The 6,018-nt window shown below is 47.4% G+C and overlaps 1 long non-coding RNA gene across 1 annotated transcript; it reads right to left on the bottom strand.

The window, feature by feature from the left end:
* Positions 1-1,923: 1,923 nt before the first annotated feature.
* On the bottom strand, positions 1,924-5,596 carry LOC131479830 (uncharacterized). Its single transcript, XR_009245124.1, has 3 exons — positions 5,516-5,596; positions 4,547-4,712; positions 1,924-2,770 (listed from the first exon to the last, which is right to left on the bottom strand). It is a non-coding gene; the product is annotated as an uncharacterized LOC131479830 (long non-coding RNA).
* Positions 5,597-6,018: the final 422 nt, after the last annotated feature.

Raw genomic sequence — 6,018 nt, 5'->3', positions numbered from 1 at the left:
CCACGCTGGCCTCTCTATATGCCCAAACATATTTCCTTGGTAACTAAAATCTGCAAAAACAGGAAACCCTTTCCCATCTGAAAAGAGCTTTAGCCCTTCCTGAAAGAGTTTTGCTGGAGAAAAGGAGCTGAGATGATTAAAATACTGGAAAAGTTGAGTACCATAAATCTGACTAATTTACCCTGTGACACTTTCAACAAAAACGTGGAGGGGTCAGTCTTGCCTGTGTCTGACCTTTCACCTCTAGCCATGGCCATCCCTGTGGGGGCTGGAGTGCCTTGCACAGCTCCCTGCTGCTCTCCACAATGAGGCTGGACACAGCTCTCAACGTGATGGAGAACATGTCCAGAGCCAGCCCCCTTTGTCCTTTCTGCCTGCGGAGTGGACAGTTTCCAGGCCAGCACCTTTCCTTTTCAGCCAGGCACAGTAGAGAGCTCCCCCTAGAACGCATCACACTACCCTGACTGCCTTCCTAGGAAATGCAAAGGGGCTCACTCTTGGCCTTTCAACCTAAAGGAAGAACAGCATACGCCTCTGGAACAGGACAGCCTCAACGCTTGCTCACGGGGTGAATGACTGAATCACCTTCTGGGGGAGCCCTCTATGCAAAGATGCATCCCAAGACAGAGACTATAGAGTTTCCAGACTGAAAAAAACCAGAGGATGCCGTTCACAGCTGTCATTTCAATTTCATCAGTGTGCGTCAGGGATGGAAATTGAGAGGAGCCTCCTTCAGCTAACCACACTCACGTTTAAAATCATCTCTGATGGAGCACGAGTGTGCAGTCCTGGTAACTCTGGGGTCCTACGTCACAGAAGGGGGATGCTGTGAGGTCCCCCTGCTCCTGCATACTGCTGTATGGTGTTGCCAGCAACCGTGTCAGGTTCCCTGAGTACAGCAGCTGGGGGAGAACACTGAGTGGAACGGCCCGAGGAAGCAGGAGCCAGGCGCACGGCCAAGCGGTGTAGCTGCGGCGTTTACCGTTTGTTCAGCAGTCGTCTCCAGATGGACTTCCCCAGCACTTGTAAAGTCACGTTTCTCCCTGTCCAATCTGGAGGCACCTCGTTTTTGCTGATTTAGCACTTCACACGCCTGGTAGAGGCAGCTCCACACAGCTGGCAGACATGGGAGCTTGAAAACGCTCCCCGGAGCAATTGACTTCAACTCCCCAGATGGGCCGAGGTGGGCTCCTGTGAGAATCCCACGCAGGCCCAGCTCTATCTGCACCCGAAACAGTGTCTAGGCAGGAGGCTGGGGCACACTTACCTTCTAAACTCACTTGGAAACTGCTCCAAGTGTGAAAGGAATTTATGGCCACTGAAAGGTCTACAGTGTGCAGGCCAGAGACTGGGAAAGGATCAGGAAGAAAGAGGGAAAGCAGGGGAATCAGGGGAAGAGAGAAAGGCAAGGCAAGGCAAGGAAACAAGTAAGGAAGGAGGAGGCACTTAGAGCATGTGTGTTGAATCAGCTCAGCGCAGGATTCTGCCATATCAGTCTGGTCCCCCCAGCTAGACACTGGACCCCCCTCTCAGGAGAGTGAATGGCCAGACAGGTTACCATCAAGGTCAGCCAAAAGCAAGACATAGTAACAAGTCTGCGTGTGTTAGCCAAAAGGGACTCCTTAGTAATTGTCTGGTATGAGGTATGGCCTGGCAGGTGGGTTGTCTGCTGTAGGTGATGATGTTTTTTGCTGTCAGATCCGTTTTACAAGGAGGCCCAAGACACAAACCAGATCGCAGTACTCCAGGCATGGCTGAAGTGGGAGGGAGAGATGGCCAGGAGGTCTGCCCCGAGGGACTTCCCCCACTTTGTCCCATCCACACCCCAGTTCCTCTCCGCTGCCCTACAGCAGGATTGAAGAGTCTCTCCAGGGCCCATGTTGGCAGAAGGCCCCTAGATCAGAACCAAAGCTCCTGTCCTCAGCCATGTGCTTCTCCTTGGACCAGGCCAGCTGTGCATCTGGGAACCATGGCTTGCTGCTTCTCCGGAAGAGGAATGGAGGTTGCCACCATTGCAAGAGGAGCACTAGGAGGCAAGTCCAGGGCTCGTGTCCTTCCCCAGCCTGCCCGGGCACATATTTGCAGGCTGCAGCTGGATCATACACCCTGCACTTGGTCGAAGCGTCCTCACACTCCCTCAAGGCCCTGGCTCAGACATCATCTGGGGGCCATATGTCTGGCGTCTCAGAGATTTCATTGTACGTTGACAATACCAACAATATTATAATAAGGGGAAAACTGAATTCATTTATGCATCCTGTGCCTATTAGGGGGGTTGATTGCGATTTCTTGAGATTATTTTAAACAGCAAAATAAAAGAGAATAACACAACAGCAGAACACATTATTTTCCAACCAACTTCCGGCTTGATGCCAATGTTAGGCATCTTCTACACAGAATATTCTGAACACATGGGAAGGCACATGTTGATAGAGAGATCATTTGGAGAACTCAGTAGGATTGAACAGAGGGAAAGCGGGAACAGAAGAAATTCCCTGGCTCTCAGCAATCATTTCTTTGGAAGATCATCCAGATGTCCAATTGAATACCAGATGTTGGCATCTGGAGAGACCCTGAGTTGACAGTTTGGCAGGAAATATAAAGAAACCACAAATGGCATCAAAACAAACGTTCTAGAAAATACTGTTACAGTGACCAATTGCAGAATAGTAGACCAGTTGTAGAATGTCAGAAAAACCACAGTTGATCACCCATGAAGCTTGGGTGATGTAGAGTGCAGTCTGGGCCTAAGAAGGTTCCGGAAGGGTATCTGAGGGTGAGGAAAGAGAAAATTCTTTGGTGAATTCCACAAGCAGCCAGTGGTGGGGGAAACAGGCCAGAGAGTCAGGCTGGCCCTGTGATGTGGCTGCAGGGCTAAGAGGAAATGGCTCTCCCAACCTGCTATTACAGGAGCTGTGGTTGGGCCCATCCTGATGGCTTGGCCCTGGCTGGCAGAGAACACAGGAAGCTGGCTGACCCCAGCCATTAGCCCAAGCGGGAATAGACAGTTCTCCAAGTGCTGGCCCTGGGACATACCACTGCAAACTCATTATGGCAGCTGCCTGTTTGGGCTCACACAATCCTTTCCCAGCTAGAGAGAGGGCTGCTTTTAATTCTCTTTCTCTGGCTAGAAATTGGCTAGAAATGCATTTGTTCACAGGCAGTGAAAAACACAGATCTTATGTTGACAAGTGAGTGCACACAAGTGCCCCACATCCCAACTAGGACACAAAACACTTCATCATTTCAGGCACTTCTTGTGTGTACCCTCCAGAGCAGTGTGCACAAGTGGGAAACAGACTCTGCTCTGACTTCAGCTTCCTGTTTCTATAACTTGGATTTGTGATTCTAGCACCCTCTATAAATGGAATCCTATCATGTATCCTTTTTGTGTCTGGCTTATTTCATTCAGTTTGGTTCTGAGATACAAGCAAGTTGCATGGATCTGTAGTAGCATTCTTATTTATTTCATAGTAGGATTCAATTATATGGACATGTCATGTTGTGTGGGTTGTTCATTCACTAATGTGAACATCTGGGATATATCCAGTTTTTAGCCATTGTGTCTTAAAACTGCGATGAATATTTTTACATAAGTCACTGAGTGGTCAGAATACGTTATTCCTCTTGGGTAGATAAGCTGCAGTGGAATTGCTGAACTATAAAGTAGATGTATCTCTGTTTTATAAAAGAAACTGCCAAATGGGTCTCCAATGTCATGTAAAAGTCCACACTGAAAGTGTGGTTTTGGGGTAGGCATTTGGCTCAGCAGCTGATATTTGCTTGGGATGCGCACATCTTACACTGAAACTCCAAAGCTTAAATCCCAGCTTTGCTCCTGAATCCAGCTTCCTGCCAGTGCGCACTGTACAGGAGCAGCAGGTGCTGGCTCAAGTACTTGGCTCCCCATCACCCATCTGCAAGGCCTGGATTAAGCGTCTGGTTCCTGGCTTCAGCCTGGCTGAGTCCCAGCTGTTGTGAACATTTGGGGCTTACACTAGAGGGTGGGGACATGTCTGTCTGTTTACCTATTTCTATTTCCCAATCTCTGTCTTTCTGCCTTTCTTTGCTCCTCAAAGAACTACAAGTAAATACTTTGAAAAATTATGAGGAGGAAGGCAGTTCCATTGATGTGAAGGCTGTGGGACAGTGCAGTGGTGGACACACTCATTTAGAAATTGTGACATCTGAGTTACATTTCCACTCCAGTCTGCTGTCCTTTTCCCCTGTCCTGTGACATGATTGAATAGATGTCTAAGAGTTTTTCTTACTCTATTGTGACATAATGAGTATCCCACTTCATCCCTTTCTGTGAAAGCAAAAACACATTGGCAATTACTTCTTTAAAAGGCATGCTCTGTTTTGCAACCTAATAAGTTATTCTCTCATAAAACAACTTCAAGCTGAACTTCAGTTACTCAAAGCTACATGTAATAGAAAATCTAATTCCAATTGATTTAAATCAATGAAGAGGATTTAGTGGCTCATGGAGATTTATGGGCACAGGACTATACCAGTCAGCCAGTCAATGAACCATTTTACTCACCAGCCCTCCGATGACAATGGTGTGACACCCGTTTCCGCTTAAGTATGTGGCGACGGGGAGGCAATGGACATTTGGTAGGCAATCAGTGTCCACACAGAGTACTTTGTCACAGATAAAGAAATTTATCAGTGTCCACACCAGAGGTTAATGGAACCTTAAGGATCACCTAGAAGATTCAGAAGCAAGAGCGATTTGGAAAGTGTGGCAGATTAAATAGGATCACAAACACTCTAGAAATCTTCCCGTCAAATGGTAGAGTCCATCTCCCCACCAATCTGAATCCTGGGCTGGTCCTCCTTTGACCAATAGAATGTGGCAAAAACAGTATTGTGTGTGTTCCACAGCCCAGGCCTGAAGTCTCCTACTGTCCTCTTCCCAGGGGACTTCAAAAAGGTCATGAAAAAATGAAATTTAAAGATGTTTATTTTCTTGCAAAAAAATTTGTAATCCATACAAGGTATTTTTTTCGGATAATAGGCATTTCCCATGACCTTTTTGAAGGCCTTTTGTATCAGGAAACTCGGGCTAGCTGACTGGATGACACAAGACCACACAGAGGGAGGCCAGCTGCAGATCTGCCTCATGATCCTCTGGCTCCAGGCAGCTGTCAAGTGACTCCATAGTCACTTGATGTGAATGACTTAAAGTAAGACCAATAGAAGAGGGTGTGGCCAACCTCAGCCAAACAACAGATCTTGAGGGGTCATAAGTCACTGTGGTTGTACGCTACCAGTTTGGAATGGTTTCTTGTAGAGCAGTAGATGAGTGAGCCAGGAAGGATCTGTAAACTTCTTTTCTGCAGAGCCTCTCAGATCCACTCCATTGCCGAGGGGTGAGGTAGCTTGTTCCAATGTTGGAGAGCACGAGTAGAATGTTTTCCTGTGTACTAGCAGATTTGGCATCACTGAGGCTTTCCCATTTAGCCTGTATTAATCAGATTTCTTTAAAAAAAAATCTTAACTCAGTTACCAAAGAGGATCCATCTTAGGAGGGAAGAAGGTTTGGTTGGTTCGCAGTTGAGTGGTCCACAGTCCAAGATCCAGTGGCCCCATAATTCTGGTCTCTGGTGCAGGTTGCATGGGCAGCAATCACAGAACAAGCCAGGAAACAGAGACAGACACAGGAAGCAGACTCTTCCTCCATGTTCTATGGGGTCTCTCCTTATAAGGTCACCAGGAGTAGATCAATGGGACTCTAACCTGGAGACCTAACCTAATCCAACCACTTCCCAAAGACCCTCGCCTCCACCTTCAGATGCCATCATTGCACAAAGCCTCTACCCTATTCCAGCAACTGCTAGCATTCGTCCCTTAACCATTAGTATGAAATTTGGGGGTGTAAAAAGTTTCATGAGTTTAGGGAGCCAAATCCTGTTCAATCCATAGCATAGGGCTCCCCAGTCACTGGATTCCCAGAGAACAAGCTGAACCCTTCTGTTAATCTGCAGTCACTCACCTACCCATGAGACATCA

Source organism: Ochotona princeps, chromosome 3 (genome assembly GCF_030435755.1).
Source record: "Ochotona princeps isolate mOchPri1 chromosome 3, mOchPri1.hap1, whole genome shotgun sequence".
In the NCBI taxonomy this organism is placed as follows: domain Eukaryota; kingdom Metazoa; phylum Chordata; class Mammalia; order Lagomorpha; family Ochotonidae; genus Ochotona; species Ochotona princeps.
The sequence above is the reverse complement of the archived record's forward strand: the minus strand, read 5'-3'. Positions and strand labels throughout refer to the sequence as shown.